Raw genomic sequence first — 17,512 nt, 5'->3', positions numbered from 1 at the left:
TTCTCTCGAATTGGAAAGTAGCTCATCACATAAATCAGTTCCAGTGATGCCTACACCAACTAGAGAGGAAGCTAACGATAATGATCATGAAACTTCAGATCAAGTTACTACCGAACCTCGTAGGTCAACCAGAGCACATTCCGCACTAGAGTGGTACGGTAATCTTGTTCTAGAAGTCATGTTACTAGACCATGACGAACCTACGAACCATGAGGAAGCGATGATGAGCCCAGATTCCGATAAATGGCTTGAGGCCATGAAATCCGAGATAGGATCCATCTATGAGAACAAAGTGTGGACTTTGGTTGACTTTCTCGATGATCGGCGAGCCATAGAGAACAAATGGATCTTCAAGAAGAAGATTGATGCTGATGGTAATGTTACTGTCTACAAAGGTTGACTAGTTGTGAAAGGTTTTTGACATGTTCAAGGAGTTGACTACGATGAGACCTTCTCACCCGTAGCGATGCTTAAGTCTGTCCAAATCATGTTAGCAATTGCCTTATTTTATAATTATTAAATCTGGCAAATGGACGTCAAAACTACATGTATTCTCAGGAGAGTTGTATATGATGCAACCAGAAGGTTTTGTTGATCCTAAAGGTGCTAACAAAGTGTGCAAGCTCAAGCGATCCATTTATGGACTGGTGCAAGCATCTCGGAGTTGGAATATACACTTTGATAATGTGATCAAAGCATATGGTTTTATATAGACTTTCGAAGAAGCCTGTATTTACAAGAAAGTGAGTGGGAGCTCCGTAGCATTTCTAATATTATATGTGGATGACATATTATTGATTGGAAATGATGTAGGATTTCTAGAAAGCATAAAAAGATACTTGAACAAAAGTTTTTCAATGAAAGACCTCGGTGAAGCTGCTTATATAGTAGGCATCAAGATCTATAGAGGTAGATCAAGACGCTTAATTGGACTTTCACAGAGCATATACCTTGATAAAGTTTTGAAGAAGTTCAAAATGGATCAGTCAAAGAAAGGGTTCTTGCCTGTATTACAAGGTGTGAAGTTGAGTAAGACTCAAAGCCCGACCACAACATAAGATAGGGAGAGAATGAAAGTCATTCCCTATGCCTCAGCCATAGGTTCTATACGATATGCCATACTGTGTACCAGACCTATTGTGTACTTTGCCATGAGTTTGGCAAGGGGGTACAACAGTGATCCAGGAGTAGATCACTGGACAACGGTCAAAATTATCCTTAGAGGACTAAGGAAATATTTCTTGGTTATGGAGGGATAAAGAGTTTGTCGTAAAGAGTTATGTCGATGCAAGCTTTTACACCAATCCAGATGACTCTGAGTCTCAATCTGGATACATATTGAAAGTGGGAGCAATTAGCTAGAGTAGCTTCATGGAGAGCATTGTAGACATAGTAATTTGCAAATAATACGGATTTGAATGTGGCAGACCCGTTGAGGGAGTCCTGGATTAAGGGGTCCTCGGGCGTCCGACTTGTTGGACATGGGCCGGACTAATTTGCTATGAAGATACAAGATAGAAGACTCTCTCCCGTGTCTGGACGGGATTCTCCTTGGCGTGGATAGCAAGCTTGGCATTTGGATATGAAGATTCCTTTCTCTGTAACCGACTTTGTACAACCCTTGTCCCCTCCGGTGTCTATATAAACCGGAGGGTTTAGTCCATAGAGGCAATCATGATCATACAGGCTAGACTTCTAGGGTTTTAGCCATTATGATCTCATGGTAGATCAACTCTTGTAACCCCCATACTCATCAATATCAATCAAGCAGGACATAGGGTATTACCTCCATCAAGAGGGCCCGAACCTGGGTAAAACTTCGTGTCCCCTGTCTCCTGTTACCATCAACCTTAGACGCACAGTTCGGGACCCCCTACCCGAGATTCGCCGATTTTGACACCGACATTGGTGCTTTCATTGAGAGTTCCACTGTGTCGCCGCTAGAAGGTTCGATGGCTCTATCCATCATCTGCAATAATGCGGCCCTAGGGGAGGTTTTTCTCCCTGGCCAGATCTTTGTATTCGGCGGCTTTGCACCGCAGGCCAACTCGCTTGGCCATCTGGAGCAGATCGACAGCTACACCCCAGGTCACCAGAATAGTTTTGGAAACCTGGATTATATCGCTGATATCCGAGGAGACTTGATCTTCCAAGGATTCACGACCACAACCTCCGCTCTGGCCTTAGAGCCAGAGCACCTCGCCAGTACTGAAGACGGGATTTCTAAACTCGCCGGACTATCTATGGCCACTAGGCCCAGTACGGGAGAGCCGGAGGAAGCAGCGTCACCGGCATCCATCACCAAGACGGACTCTTCCCTGGACGCTGGCTCCGAACTCTCAGAGTCAGCATCGTGTGAGCTCGGCCGAGGAATTCCCTTCCCGCCATACTCCACGAATTCTTTTCTCCCTCAACAAACCTCTCCTTTAAGCGAGGCTCTGGACTTGATGCGATCCCTCATGATTGCGGAGGAGGAACGTCCAAACTACGCCCATCCCGGACTAGGGGCTGAGAGCGGGGAATTTTACGTCCCACCCACCACCCACTTCATCGCCATAGTAGAGGACTTAACTGACATGCTCGATTACGGCTCCGAAGACATCGACGGTATGGACAACGATGACGGAGAGGAGCAAGCCAAAAACCCGCCGTTTACCGGACGTTGGACGGCCATCTCTTCGTATGACGTATACATGGTGGATACACTGAAGGAGGGTGACAACGATAATGAGAAAAATCCAGTAGAGGATAAACCTCCCTAGGTACAACAAAAGCACCGACGACGTCGCTCTAAATCACGCCGTAGCAAAGACAGCAATACCGGCACGAGAGACAACAACACTCCGGATGATGCCGAAGACCAAGAAAACCCCGTCGAGCAAAACTCTGAACAAGACGATCGGGAGGATGGGCAAGTTAGCCGTGATGAACAGGCTGCAAATGAAGACTTGGAGGACAGTAATTACCTTCCACCCTTCGAGGATGAGGTGAGCCTCGGCGACAAAGACTTTATCGTGCCTGAGGAACCTCTCGAGTAGGAGCGCTTTAAGCAACGGCTAATAGCCACTTCAAGGAGCCTGAAAAAGAAGCAGCAGCAGCTTCAAGCTGATAAAGATCTGCTCAATGATAGATGTACTGATGTCCTGGCAGCAGAAGAATAGAGCCTCGAGCACCCAACCAAAAGTTACACGAAGCGTAAACTGCTACCTCAATTCGATGATGAGGCACTTGAGCCCGTACCATCAGCGCGTAATACGGCTGATTGACCATCACGTGGCCGGGACAAAAATGGCAACTCAACCCGAACACCAGTCCGTCCTACCTCGTCGTAAAGGTAGAGATAAAACAGCTCGGGAATATACATACGACCTGCGGCAGGACCTGAAGAATAAAGCAGGTCCAGCCAGATCGATCTACGGATCGCGGGGGCGTGCCCCAACGCGTGACGACGGCTATCAAGCCGTACACGGCAAGCACAATCATGTCTAGGCCGAAAACCGTAGACGGACTACATCCGAACTACGACACGATCTGGCCCGATATAGAGGTGCCGCACCCCCCTCTGCTTCACCGATGAAGTAATGGAACATGAATTCCTAGAAGGGTTCAAACCCGTGAATATCGAATCATATGATGGAACCATAGACCCTGCGGTATGGATTGAAGATTTTATTCTCCATATTCATATGGCCTGCGGTGATCATCTTCATGCCATCAAATACCTCCCCCTAAAACTCAAGGGACCAGCCCGGCACTGGCTGAACAGCTTGCCTGAAAACTCTATCGGCAGCTGGGAAGACCTAGAAGACGCCTTCCGCGACAACTTCCAAGGCACATACGTCAGACCTCCGGATGCCGATGACTTAAGTCACATAGTCCAACAGCCCGGAGAGTCAGCAAGGAAATTCGGACTAGGTTCTTAACTAAAAAGAACCAAATCGTTGACTGTCTGGATGCCGAAGCCCTAGCGGCCTTCAAACATAGCATCCGCGATGAGTGGCTCGCCCGACACCTCGGCCAAGAAAAGCCGAAGTCCATGGCGGCCCTCACGGCACTCATGACCCGCTTTTGCGCGAGCGAAGATAGCTGACTAGCCCGCAAGAATAACAATGCAAGCGAACCTGGCACCTCGGAAGCCAGAAATAGCAACGGCAAGCCCCGACAAGTGTCGAAACAATGGTGACAATACTGATGACACGGCGGTCAATGCCGGATTCAGTGGCTCCAAGTCTGGTCAGTGGAAGAAGCCATATAAAAGGAATAATAAGGCCCCCTCCATCCTGGACTACATACTCGATCGTCCATGTCCGATCCATGGCACCCCTGATAAACCAGCCAATCATACTCACCGGAGTTGTTGGGTGTTCAAACAGGCCGGCAAGTTAAATGCCGAAGACAAGGAGAAGGGGTCGCAAAGTGAGAATGACGAGGAGGAGCCCCGTCCACCGAACACATGGGACAGAAGAAGTTTCCCCCTCAGGTCAAAACGGTGAACATGATATACGCTACCCATATCCCCAAGAGGGAGCGCAAGCGCACGCTCAGGGACGTTTATGCGATAGAGCCAGTCACCTCAAAATTCAACCCATGGTCGTCCTGCCCGATCACCTTTGATCGTAGGGACCATCCGACCAGTATCCGTCATGGCAGTTTAGCCGCACTGGTTCTCAACCCAATAATTGATGGATTCCACCTCACACGAGTCCTCATGGACGGTGGCAGCAGCCTCAACCTGCTCTATCAGGATACAGTGCACAAAATGGGCATCGATCCATCAAGGATCAAGCCCACCAAAACTACCTTTAAAGGAGTTATACCAGGTGTAGAGGCCCGTTGCTCGGGCTCAATCACATTGGAGGTCGTCTTCGGATCTCCGGACAACTCCCGAAGCGAAGAGTTAATCTTCAATATCGTCCGCTTCCGTAGCGGCTATCACGCACTGCTTGGACGAACCGCGTTTGCTCGATTCAATGCGGTGCCACACTATGCTTATCTCAAGCTGAAGATGCCCGGACCACGCGGTGTCATAACAGTCAATGGAAACACGGAGCGCTACCTCCATACCGAGGAACACACCGCGGCCCTGGCAGCGGAAGTACAGAGCGGCATTTTAGGGCAGAACCTTAATTCAACGGCCAAGCTCCCGGACACTGTCAAACGAGTCCGGACTACTCCGCAGCATGACAGTCCGACTCATCAGGAGTTAGACTAGCAATTCGACCTCCGTCCTAGCCCTGACCAAGTGGCGGCATATGCACTGTGCGTACAAAACTACACACTAAAAATACCATGGGCAGAGACGGAGGCATAACCAGCCTGTGGTCCACAATACGGCTCGACCTTCCTGGGACACACATACTCTTACTTTCCTTTTCAGGTTTTCTTTTCCACAGGCCCCTCTTGACGGCCTGATAATCGGTCCTTTCGAAGGACGGATATACCAAGGTGGCATGTAGCACAGACGTATGGGGGAATCTCTAGATGTTCTTCTTAGAGATCATTCTAGCTGTTTTCAGGACCCGTACGCAGCTCCCCCTTGGTCTTGGCATGTTAAATAGCCATTGTTGCTTATCGCACTATTTGTACAAATACGCTTTGACGTATTAATCAAAATTATAATGGAAACAGTTTGCGACCCAGCTTATGTGGTACTAGCTTACTACTTCATTTTTAATTCGCTTTTTTGCATCTGTACAGTTTGGTACGCCGTAATTCGCCAGGGGCTTTATTGCGCCCCATACCATGGCAACAAGTCCGAACACTTTTACAGTATAGTTCGGCCTCCAAATTTAGTATTATATGCACCGGCTCCGAATCATGTCTTTGGTCAATAGTTGGGTTGCCCGGCTCCTGTTCTTACTAGCTTACGTTCTGCTCTATCGGCTAGGGTAGTAAAGGGAGAACTACTGCGATTGTGTCCTGGTTTATCCGAATGAGCACCTCAGTAGAGAAAGCCGAAAACTGACTGTCATGATGCAGCGTGAGCCGGTCAGCTCTTCGGAGGTTAAAATCTCTTGCGATTTTCCCCATTATGCGACGGATCGACCTTCACCCGATCAGGTGTCTACAGCACCCTAGTCCGGACTAATGAATACTAGGGGCTGCGCCTACATTTTTATTGTCAAACTCCTATGGCTAAATGAGGGTGATAAAGCCACATAGTCCGATTTCCTGGTTCGTTGCGCTAAACACCTCCTTCAAGGACCGATTTCTTGGATCAAGAGTGTTTAGATTCCACACCGAACACCCCCTACCTACGTGGGGGCTGAAGCCGACGACTGGCCAACTCTCAGGTTGAATATAAATGGATGCACAGGAGGTAAAATTCCAAAATAAACAGCAATCATTATATTACACATCAGTCTTGTTTTCATCATACGGGGCGGGATAACATGAAGGTACTCATTCAAAGATAATATATTTTGAGCACTGGCCCTCTACAATACGGGATCCCTTGAGGACATCATCAAAATACTGCTCCGTCGTGCGGTGCTCCTTGCCAGCGGGCGGTCCCTCGGTCGCGAGCTTGACGGCATCCATCTTCGCCCACTGTATCTTGACACGGGCGAAGGCCATCCGTGCACCTTCGATGCAGACCGACCACTTGATGACGTCAAGCGGGGGCAGATGTTGACCAGCCGCTTCACGAGCCCGGAGTAGCTGCTGGGTATGACTTTGGCAGGCCATAGCTGGATTATTAAATCCTTCATGGCTAGTTCGGCCACCCTATGCAGTTCCACCAGCTGTTTTAGCTGGTCGCTAAAGGGCACCGGATGTTCTGGTGCAAGGTATTGCGACCAGAACAACTTCTTCATCGAGCTCCCCTCTTCGGATTGGAAGAACTCCGTAGCGTCGGCAATGCTGCGCGGCAGATCCGCAAACGCTCCTGGAGAACTCCAAATCTAGGTCAGTAAGATAAATCTTTTCTTCACATACTTGCTTTGCATAATAAAGGCCTTACCCGCCGCAAATTTCCTGGCCTCCTGGATTTCCTAGAGGGCGCCCTGGGATTCAATCCGGGCATCGTGTGCGCTCTGGCGGGCCTTGATAAGTTCAGACTCTTGATCCACAATATCACGCTCCAAGGACTCGCATTTCTGCACAGCGTCCTGGAGCTCCTGCTAGACCTCACCAACCCTGGCCTCGTGTTTCTCACGAGCGGCTTGTTCCTTTGCCGCCCTCTCCTCGGCCTCGGCCAGCGCCTTCTTGAGGGCCTCCACCTCGGTCGCCGCCCCTATTAAATATCATGGCACTATGGTCAACACAAATCATTCATCCTTTTTGGATATACACAAGGTCATGGCGTACCTTGCTTGTCTTCTAGCTACTTTTTTTACACGGCCGAGCTCTTCCTCGGCCCGCTCCAGACTTTGCTTTAGTCCGGAGACCTCAGCAGCATGAGAGGTTGCAGCCAGCAATGGTGCCTGCTTATTCACATAAGACATATTTGGTTAGTCTCCTGCGAAAATTACTTGATCCTCTGTCTGGCTTTTCTTTCCGAACACCGGATAGAGTCTCAGGGGCTACTGTCTATACCATGACATTCTTTTTATGAAATTGCATCGCTTACCTCAAAGCCTGTTAGAAGGCTTGTGCAGGCTTCGGTCAGTCCGCTCTTGGCGGACTGAATCCTCTCAACCACCGTACCCATGAGGGTATGGTGTTCCTCAACAATGGAAGCACTTCCCAGCGCTTCCAATAGAGTATCCAGTGCTTCTGGAAGGACAGAGTTCACTGGTGGAATTGGCGCACTTTCTTCCTTCGAAGGAGGCTGCCTGCCAGATTCCAGGGCCGTATAGGTCTCCGGGATCGTATTCGGCTGGGGGCCGAATTGGAGATCGCCCCCATCGCTAGTCTCCATGGGGATTCGCTCCCCCATGTGTCCGGCGGCCGAGGTGTTATCCTCTGGCGCCACCATGACGGTCTCCTGTGCCTCCCCTGAGCCAGGAGTTTCCTTCGGGACAGCACTTCAGCGTCTTCCACAGTGTTGGGAGAGGAGGCCACCGGAAGGGACCCGCTGTACATTACCTTTGGATCCAGTGAGTTTCCCGAAGATGAGGATTGCTTAAGGTCGGAACAAGCCGGACTACAAGTGCATGATTCAACATGTTAAAACTATGAAGTAAAGAAGCTGGATATTTGTGTGTGTCTTTGAGTACTTACGATTCGGCCAAGGGCTTATCCCTGGGGCGCCACTCGGAGCTGCTGTCAATGTCCCACGCGGGGTTGTCCGTGGCGGAGGCCTTCCCCTTCTTGGGCGCCTCTGCCTCTAGATGTGTGGAGGCCGCCCTTTTCTTCCTCCCCCCTCAGGGGGGATTGCTTTCCTCCTCCTCCCCCTCGTCGGTGGTGGGAGCGGAGTGGGTTTCGGCGTCTTCGGACGTCATGTCCGAAGTGCCCATAGGGCGGAGACCACCCCTGGTCCCCTTGGCCTTCTTCTTCGGCGCTTGATAGGGCGCTGGAACCAGCATCTTCATCAGAAGCGGGATAGCTGGTTCTTCGGGCAGCGGAGCCGGACGCTGAATCCCCTCCGCCTTCTTTGTCCAGCCTGAAAAAACAAATAGGGAAGTTTAGACATCTTCCTTGAGTATGCAAGTAAAGGGTACACCTTGAAATACAGAAAACTTACCGCACTTGCGGGATGGGCCAGGTTGTGCCCGCGGTCTACGGCCGTCGCCGGCCATGTCTCGTTGGCCTTGAAGAGCACCTTCCAGATGTCTTTGTGTGTAGTGCCGAAGAACTGTTGCAAGGTCTGGTGCTTGGCAGGATTAAACTCCCACAAGTGGCAAGTCTGGCTTTGGCACGGTAGGATCCGGTGAGCGAGCATCACCTGGATCACATTGACAAGCTTGACGTCCTTGTCCACCATGCGCTTGATGCGCGTCTGGAGTGCAGTCAGCTCGTCCGACAAAGACCAGTCCAGGCCCTTCTCTAGTCAGGACGTGAGCCGCATCGAGGCGTTAGACTAGAATTCGGGAGCTGCGGCCCAGGTGGCGTCGCGAGGCTCTGTGACGTAAAACCACTGTTGTTGCCACCCCTTGACGGTCTCCACAAAGGTACCTTTGGGCCATGTGACATTGGGCAGCTTGCTCACCATGGCGCCTCCGCACTCTGCATGTTGGCCATCCACCACCTTGGGCTTCACGTTGAAGATATTCAACCACAGTCCGAAGTGGGGTGGGATATGGAGGAAGGCCTTGCACACGACAATAAATGCCGAGATATTGAGGAAGGAGTTGGGGGCCAGATCATGGAAGTCCACCCCGTAGTAGAACATGAGCCCGCAGACGAATGGGTGGAGAGGAAATCCCAACCCACGGACGAAGTGGGCGATGAGCATGACCCTCTCATGGGGCTCTGGGGTGGGGATGATCTGTCCCTTGGCCGGAAGCCGGTGGGCGATTTCCTTGGCTAGGTACCCGGCCTCCCGGGGCCTGGTGATGTCCTTCTCGTTGACGGAGGAAACCATCCACTTGCCTTGTGCTCCAGATCTGGACATGGCTGGAGTGCTTCTTGGAGGTGGAAAGGATGGAAGTTTGGGCACTAGAGCTCGAGAATGGATGGGTGGAGAGGAAGAGGGAGTGGGTGAAAAAGGTGAATCCTTATCCCCTTATAAAGGTAGTGAATATCAAGTGCCTCCCCACTCGCCTTAAAACTCGCCTATTCCCCAAGGGTCATGCAGACGACGCAGTTGGATTACCCACGCCCGTATTGATGAGAATCCCGCAATAAGGGGACACGATCTCTGCTTTGACAAGACGTGCCACTAAAACCGCATCTTGAAACATGGAGCGGGTGGCTAAAAAATGGTTCGAAATAATGACCGGGCTATGACATGATGTCACGTTACAAAAGTTGTCAGTGCATTGAACTCATAAAATATTATACTCTCTGCAGATATATGTGGTGTTTGTTTTACAGAGCTGGACACGTTCTCTGTGTCCTAGAACTATTTTGGAGTATTCGGAGGAGGAACCCGCCTTGCAATGCCGAAGACAATCTGCGCGCCGGACACCTCATCATTGAAGCCTGGTTCAGGGGCTACTAAGGGAGTCCTGGATTAAGGGGTCCTCGGGCGTCCGTCTTGTTGGACATGGGCCGAACTAATGGGCTATGAAGATACAAGATAGAAGACTCTCTCCCGTGTCCGGATGGGACTCTCCTTGGCGTGGATAGCAAGCTTGGCATCTGTATATGAAGATTCCTTTCTCTGTAACCGACTTTGTACAACCCTAGTCCCCTCCGGTGTCTATATAAACCGGAGAGTTTAGTCCGTAGAGGCAATCATAATCATACATGCTAGACTTCTAGGGTGTTAGCCATTACGATCTCGTGGTAGATCAACTCTTGTAACCCCCATACTCATCAATATCAATCAAGTGGGACGTAGGGTATTACCTCCATCAAGAGGGCCCGAACCTGGGTAAAACTTCATGTCCCTTGTCTCCTGTTACCATCAACCTTAGACGCACAGTTCGGGACCCCCTACCCGAGATCCGCCGGTTTTGACACCGACACCTGTTGACTAAATCTCTCAAAAGCAAAACATGATCACACCTTAGTACTCTTTGGGTGTTAATCACATAGAGGTGTGAACTAGATTATTGACTCTAGTAAACCCTTTGGGTGTTGGTCACACGGCGATGTGAACTATGAGTGTTAATCACATAAAGATGTGAACTATTGGTGTTAATCACATGGAGATGTGAACTAGATTATTGACTCTAGTGCAAGTGGGAGACTGAAGGAATATGCCCTAGAGGCAATAATAAAGTTGTTATTTATATTTCCTTATATCATGATAAATTTTTATTATTCATGCTAGAATTGTATTAACCAGAAACTTCATACATGTGTGGATACATAGACAAAACTGTCGGATTCAGGGCTCCGCAGACCCTTGAGAGGTTTGAACACTGGGGTGCGCACGAAGAACACTCTCTCCCCAGATCGCTCGCTAACGACCCCACAGCCTAGCTCGACGAACTCAAAGAACAAGGGACACAAAGATTTATCCTGGTTCGGGCCACCTTGCGGTATAATAACCTACTCCAGCTTTGTGGTGGATTGCCTCGAGGGGCTGAGGATGAACTAGTACAGTGGATGAACAGCCTCAGGAGGTGAGGTGTTCTTGGGCTCGATGAGCTGGTGAGCTGGTTAGGGTGGAATGGATCCGATCCCCTTCTATGGTGGTGGCTAAGTCCTATTTATAGTGGCCTTGGCCCTCTTCCCAAATGTTAGGTGGGAAGGGATCCCACAATGGCCAAATTCGAAGGGAGACAACTAGTACAAGCTATCCTGACAAAAGTAGTCTTCGCCTGCAAAAGGCTATGGTGGTGACGCTACCGTGGGCTCCGTGATGACCTCCGTCCTGCCGTCCTGGAGGTCTTGGTCTTTTTGCACCGATATGGAAACCTTTGCTTGATTCCTCGGGACTCCGCGCCTGCGCTTGCCCCCTTAGCACCAAAGAGGAAACTGGTACACTACGCCCGCTGGCGCCCGCCTGGCCTTGGTCGTCATGGCTCACGTCACATGAACCTCGCGAGGTGCACCTTGCCTTGATATCTCCGCTCCTCGGGAGCCAACCTAGTGAGGCCGCCCCCAGGGAGGTCTTGGTCTCATCCGCCCCGCAAGGGTCTTGAGTCGTTGTCGCTGGAACTTGGCCGTACAGGGCCGCTGATGGAGCCATGCCACGGGCCGCAGCCAGGTAAGTCTAGGTACCCCCGGTCCCAAAACGCCGACAATAGCTCCCGGGCCCAAGGCGCGCTTGAGATTGGCTTCGAAGCGAAGACAAGAGACAAGCACGGAGTGCCACGGGCCCCAACCGCCTGCGGCCTCGGTCGAAGCATGGCGATTGATGGGACGTGGGCACCTCTGCTTCCCCATGCTGCCTTGGTAACTGTCCGATTTGACGAGACCCTGCTGAATGCAGAGGGAAATCATCATTACGTGCGATCGTGCTGACCGACGGTTGGCCTCCTTCTGGCTATAAATGAGGGGAGGGGCAGAGCCCCCCTTGTCGGTGTCAAAACTGGCGGATCTCGGGTAGGGGGTCCCGAACTGTGCGCCTAGGCCGGATGGTAACAGGAGGCAAGGGACACGAAGTTTTACCCAGGTTCGGGCCCTCTTGATGGAGGTAAAACCCTACGTCCTGCTTGATTAATATTGATGATATGGGTAGTACAAGAGTAGATCTACCACGAGATCGGAGAGGCTAAACCCTAGAAGCTAGCCTATGGTATGATTGTTGTTCTGTATGTTGTCCTACGGACTAAAACCCTCCGGTTTATATAGACACCGGAGAGGGTTAGGGTTACACAAAGTCGGTTACAATGGTAGGAGATCCACATATCCGTATTGCCAAGCTTGCCTTTGACGCCAAGGAAAGTCCCCCCCGGACATGGGACACAGTCTTCAATCTTGTATCTTAATAGTCCAGGAGTCCGGCTGAAGGTATAGTCCGGCCATCCGGACACCCCCTAATCCAGGACTCCCTCAGTAGCCCCTGAACCAGGCTCCAATGACGACGAGTCCGGCGCACAGATTGTCTTCGGCATTGCAAGGCGGGTTCCTCCTCCAAGTACTTCATAGAAGATTTTGAACACAAAGATAGTGTCCAGCTTTGCAAAATAAGTTTCCACATATTGCCATAGAGAGAATAATATTTACACAAATCTAATCTGCTGACGTATTTCATAGTGTGACATCGCACCACGGCCAAGCCTTTATTCGAATCGTTTTATTGTCCCACCTCAGCGTGTCATGCGAGGCGGTTTCCTTGGCACGTCTCATCGAAGCAGAGATCGTGTCCCCTTATTCCGGGATTCTCATCAATACGGGCGTGGGTAACCCAACTGCGCCATTGATTACGGCGCTTGGAGATAAGCGAGTTTTACCAGGCTGGTGGGGACACGTAGTTGCGTCCACCCATATAAGGGGATAAGGATCCACCTTTTCACCCACGCCTTCTTCCTCCTTTGCCTATCCATTTTCGCGGACTCGAGCTCCAGCGCCCAAGTCCGCACTCCCCACCTCAACCTTCTCCAGCCATGTCCGGAGCGGGAGGCAAGTGGATGGTCTCCTCCATCACGGAGGGACACATCAAAAAACTGAGGAAGGCCGGATACTTGTCTAATGACATTGCGTACCAGCTTCCCGAAGAGGGGCAGCTCCTCCCCACCCCAAGGCCCCATGAGAGGGTAGTGTTCCTTCCCCTCTTCCTCCGCGGACTGGGCTTTCCTATCCACCCATTCGTCCGGGGACTCATGTTCTACTACGGCCTGGATTTCCATGATCTGGCCCCGAACTTCATCCTCAACATCTCGGTGTTTATCGTAGTGTGCGAGGCTTTCCTCCGCATCCGCCCCCATTTCGGCTATGGCTCAAGACTTTCAATGTCAAGCCGAAGGTGGTGCGCGGCAACCAGGCGGAGTGCGGAGGCGCCATGGTGGGCAAGATGCCCAATGTCTTATGGCTCGAGGGCTCCTTTGTGGAGACCCTGAAGGGGTGGCAATCAGGGTGGTTTTACATCACCGAGCCGCGCGACCCTGAGTGGGTCGCAGCCCCCGAGTTCCGGTCCGGACCCCCAACGCGGCTCACGTCCTGGAAAGAGACGGGCCTATCGTGGGGCAGCAAAGGAGAGGTGACTGGACTGCAAACATGCATCCAAACCCTGGTGAACAAGCAGCTCAAGCTTGTCAACGTAGTCCAGGTTATGCTCATCCGCCGGATCCTCCCGTGTCAACAACGGGCCTTCAATCTGTGGGAGTTCAACCCGGCGCAGCACCGAACTCTGAGCAGGCTCTTCGACACGACGTACGAAGATGCCTGGAAGGTGCTTTTCAAGGGCGCCGAGGCTCCCGCATCCGCTACCGAGGATCGCGGATTCAGCGCGCAGCGTCACGCTAGCGCAGTAAGTTGTTTGTACCTTTTACAGGGTATTAGTTTTTCATAGTTTAACTCTATGCGGGATCTAAGCTCCCTTACCTTTGACAGGATTGGCAGGCGAAGTCCGGACAGATCGCATGTCCGGCTCCTTTGCCCGAAGACCCAGCCGATGCCCGCCTGGCGAAGCTGCTGGTTCCGGCACCCTATGTGGTGTCGGAGAAGAAGGCCACGGGGACTCGAAAAAGTGCCCGGTGCCAGGAGGTGTCGGGTTCATCATCCGACGGCTCTAAGGCGCATTCCTCCCGTGAAGACGAGGAGGAGGAAGAAGAGACCTCTCCCCCTCCAGCGGGGGGAGAGAAGAAAAGGAAGGCCGCCCTCACTGGGGAGGCCGAAGGGTCCAAGAAGGGGAAAACCCTTCCTCCGGACTAGTCCAGCAACGCCGACGACGGCGGAGAGGAGTGGCCGCTCAGGGCCAAGCCCCTGGCGAAATCGTAAGTATCTGGATACCAGAGTAATTCATAGTATTCCTTTATTGCACAGCTTTCCCTTATGTCGAATATGATTATGCAGCCCACCCAAAGACCGGCTCGACGCGTCGTCGAGCGGTTCACTGGACTCGTCGGATGTGAATTCGCTTCCGACGGCTACCTCCCCCCGCCCTACGGACGACGCCGAAGTGTTGTCCCAACAGGTTCCAAGCCAAGAGGAGGTGGTCCTGGAGGCGCCGCAAGGCGACCTCCCGGACTCCAGGAGTAAAGGGGATAAAACCCCCAGGGCTCCAAGTCCGGCTCTAGGCCGGACACCGCTCTGGAACCTTCAAAGGTTCTGGAGTCCGGCGGGCGACCTCCTTCCAAGAGGAGCAAGCCCACCGTGCCGGTGACCCCCGTCCAACCGAAGGCGCCGGACAATCTGTTGGAGGTGCTCAAAGGCGCCTCCATCGACGAGGAGCGCCACACCATTATGAGTGCAGTGGTCCAAAAGGTTCAGTCCGCCAAGAGCGGACTGACTGAAGCTTGTGCTAGCCTTTTAACAGGCTTTGAGGTAAGTAAAGAATGCGTAAATAATATTACCGCATAGACAGTAGCCCCTGATGCTCTGTTTGGCGTTCGGGAAGAATAGCCGAATAGAGGATCAAATAAAATTTGCAAGAGTCTAACAAAAAGGAGTCAATATGTGTATGCAAGCTTCTCTGCTGGTGTCCGCCGCACTGACTGCGGAAGTGGACATGCTAAAGCAGAACCTCGAGCAGTCCAAGCAAGAGCTCGGGCGTGCCAAGAAGCAGCTCGAGGACAAGGACGGTAAGAAATACCTTGTTTAAATATAAAAAAAGTGCAATTGCAAAAAATGACAGGATTATCGTGGCTATTGTAGGGGCCATGTCTGAGGTGGCGACCCTTAAGCAAGCGTTGTTCAAGGCCGAGAAGAGGGCGGCCACTGAGCGCACCGAGCAGGAGAAGTATGAGGCCCAGGTTGGCAAGGTGCGGCAAGAGCTCCAGGCTCCCATGAAAAAACATGAGAGTTTGGAGCTTGACTCAAAGACGTGAGCGTCCGAGCTCGCGGTGGCTATTGAAAATGCCAAGTCTGCGAAGGCCGAATCCCAGAAGACCCTCCAGGAGTTGGATGCGGTGAAAAAGATAGCGGCGGGTAAGGCATTCTTTATGCAAAGCAAACACATAAACGTGAGTTACTTGTTACTTACCCGAATCCGGAGCTCTCCAGGAGCATTCGCAGATCTTCCCCGTAGCGTGTCCGATGCCGCCGCATTCTATCAAGCCGAGGAGGGCATCTCGACAGAGAAGGTGTTCTGGTCTCAGTATGCTGAGGCCGGACACCCCGTGCCCCTGAGCGACCAGCTGAAGCAGCTGGTCGAGCTCCACAAGGCGGCCGAACAGGCCATGAAGGGCCTCATAGTTCGGCTGTGGCCTGGAGAGGCTCTGCCTGGGAGCTATTTCGGGCTGGTGCGGTGGCTGGTGGGGGCCTGTCCAAGGCTTGAAGTTATCAAGTGCTCCGTCTGCATTGAAGGTGCCCGTAGGGCTCTTGCCCGTGCTAAGGTGCACTGGGGCAAGCTGGATGCCGAGAAGCTTGTGAAGGACGGGCCACCGCCGGGGAAAGAACATCGCAAGCCCGAGAATTATTAAAAGGATGTTCTGAAGGGTGCCCGCCTTATGGCGGATGAATGTTCCAGGGATGTAATTTTTGAGTAAAACTCACTCGTTTTGTCCTGTGCGCTGAAAACTTTTTCATATGCGCTAAGCAATGCTGTTGGAATTTAAAATATTACCTTTTGTGCGGCTGTTTATGAATTCTGAGAGATGGAGAGTCGTCGGCTTCTGCCCCCGTGCCGCTAGTGCTGGGGTGTTCGGGGATAAACCTAAGTGTTCTTTTCCCCATGTTTGGGTCCTTCGAGGGAGGCGCTCAGCACAATGAACAAGGCAATCGGACTATAATGCGTGAACACTCTCACTTAGCCATAGAATTCTATAATTTTAAATTTCGGCGAAGCCCCTGGTATTCGGAAGATCGAGTTCGGGGCGCTATCCACGCCTTGGCCGGACAGAGCCGACTCCTCGCTCTAAGCGGCATAAGTCTTTAGGGACTCGAAAAACCTCTCGAACAGCGACCAGCTCTCGCTTCATCATGACAGTCAGTTTTAGCTTTCTCTACTGAGGTGCTTGACCCAGCTCAACTGGGGCACAATCACAGCAGTTCGCCTAGTGCTACCTTAGCCGACATAGCGGAACGTAAGGCACCAAAACATAGGAGCCGGGCAAACCCAACTATTGACCCAAGACATGATTCGGAGCCGATGCATATAATGCTATAAGTTCGGGGTGCCGCACTTGTTAAAGTGTTCGGACTTCTCACACCATATTGAGGGGTACTAAATCCCCTGGCGTATTTTGGCCGTACCAAAGTGTACGGGTGCAACATGTCGTTAAGGAACATATATTTGTAAAAAAAAGAGTAATGCAAAAATAGACAAAAGCTATGCATTATTTATTAAAAAGGGCTGCGATCAAAGCAGAACGATACAAATAATGCAATAAGAAAAAGGTTGGACTATTTAACATGTCCGTTCCAGGGGCAGGCTGCGGAATGGTATGCGAAACAGGTATACTGCTCATGATAGAGACCACCTGGGAGTTCCGTAATGCGGCATGGCTTGTCTGCTTCCCTGGTTCTTACATCGTTTGTGCGGCAATTGAACTGCCGAACAGGCCTTCCGAAGAATGGAGTCCTGAAAGTAAGAGAAAATTAAAAAATCGGCAGCCCCTGGTGCGGTTTAAGCCATGTTTTGGGCGTGCCGTGATGGTGCCCCTCCCCCTATACCCATGGTATTTCTAGAGCGTAGTTATGTACGCGAAGCACTGGTGTCGCATTTTTGCGAGGGCTGGGGTTGGGGCCGAATTGCTACGCCTGCTCGGAACGTGCCAGACGGTCTTATTGTAGGTTAATCCAGGCGCGCTTGACGGTGTCCGGACGTTTAATGACTGGACTGGAGAACTGCCTGGAGAGGCTGCTTTGTACTTCCGCTGCAAGGGCCGCCGTGTGCTCCTCCGTTTGGAGGGAGCGTTCGGTGTTTCCATTGACCGTAATTACTCCTCGAGGGTCTGGCATCTTAAGCTTA

The sequence above is a fragment of the Triticum urartu genome, chromosome 3 (assembly GCF_003073215.2).
Source record: "Triticum urartu cultivar G1812 chromosome 3, Tu2.1, whole genome shotgun sequence".
Lineage (NCBI taxonomy): Eukaryota > Viridiplantae > Streptophyta > Magnoliopsida > Poales > Poaceae > Triticum > Triticum urartu.
Note: the sequence above shows the minus strand (reverse complement) of the source record.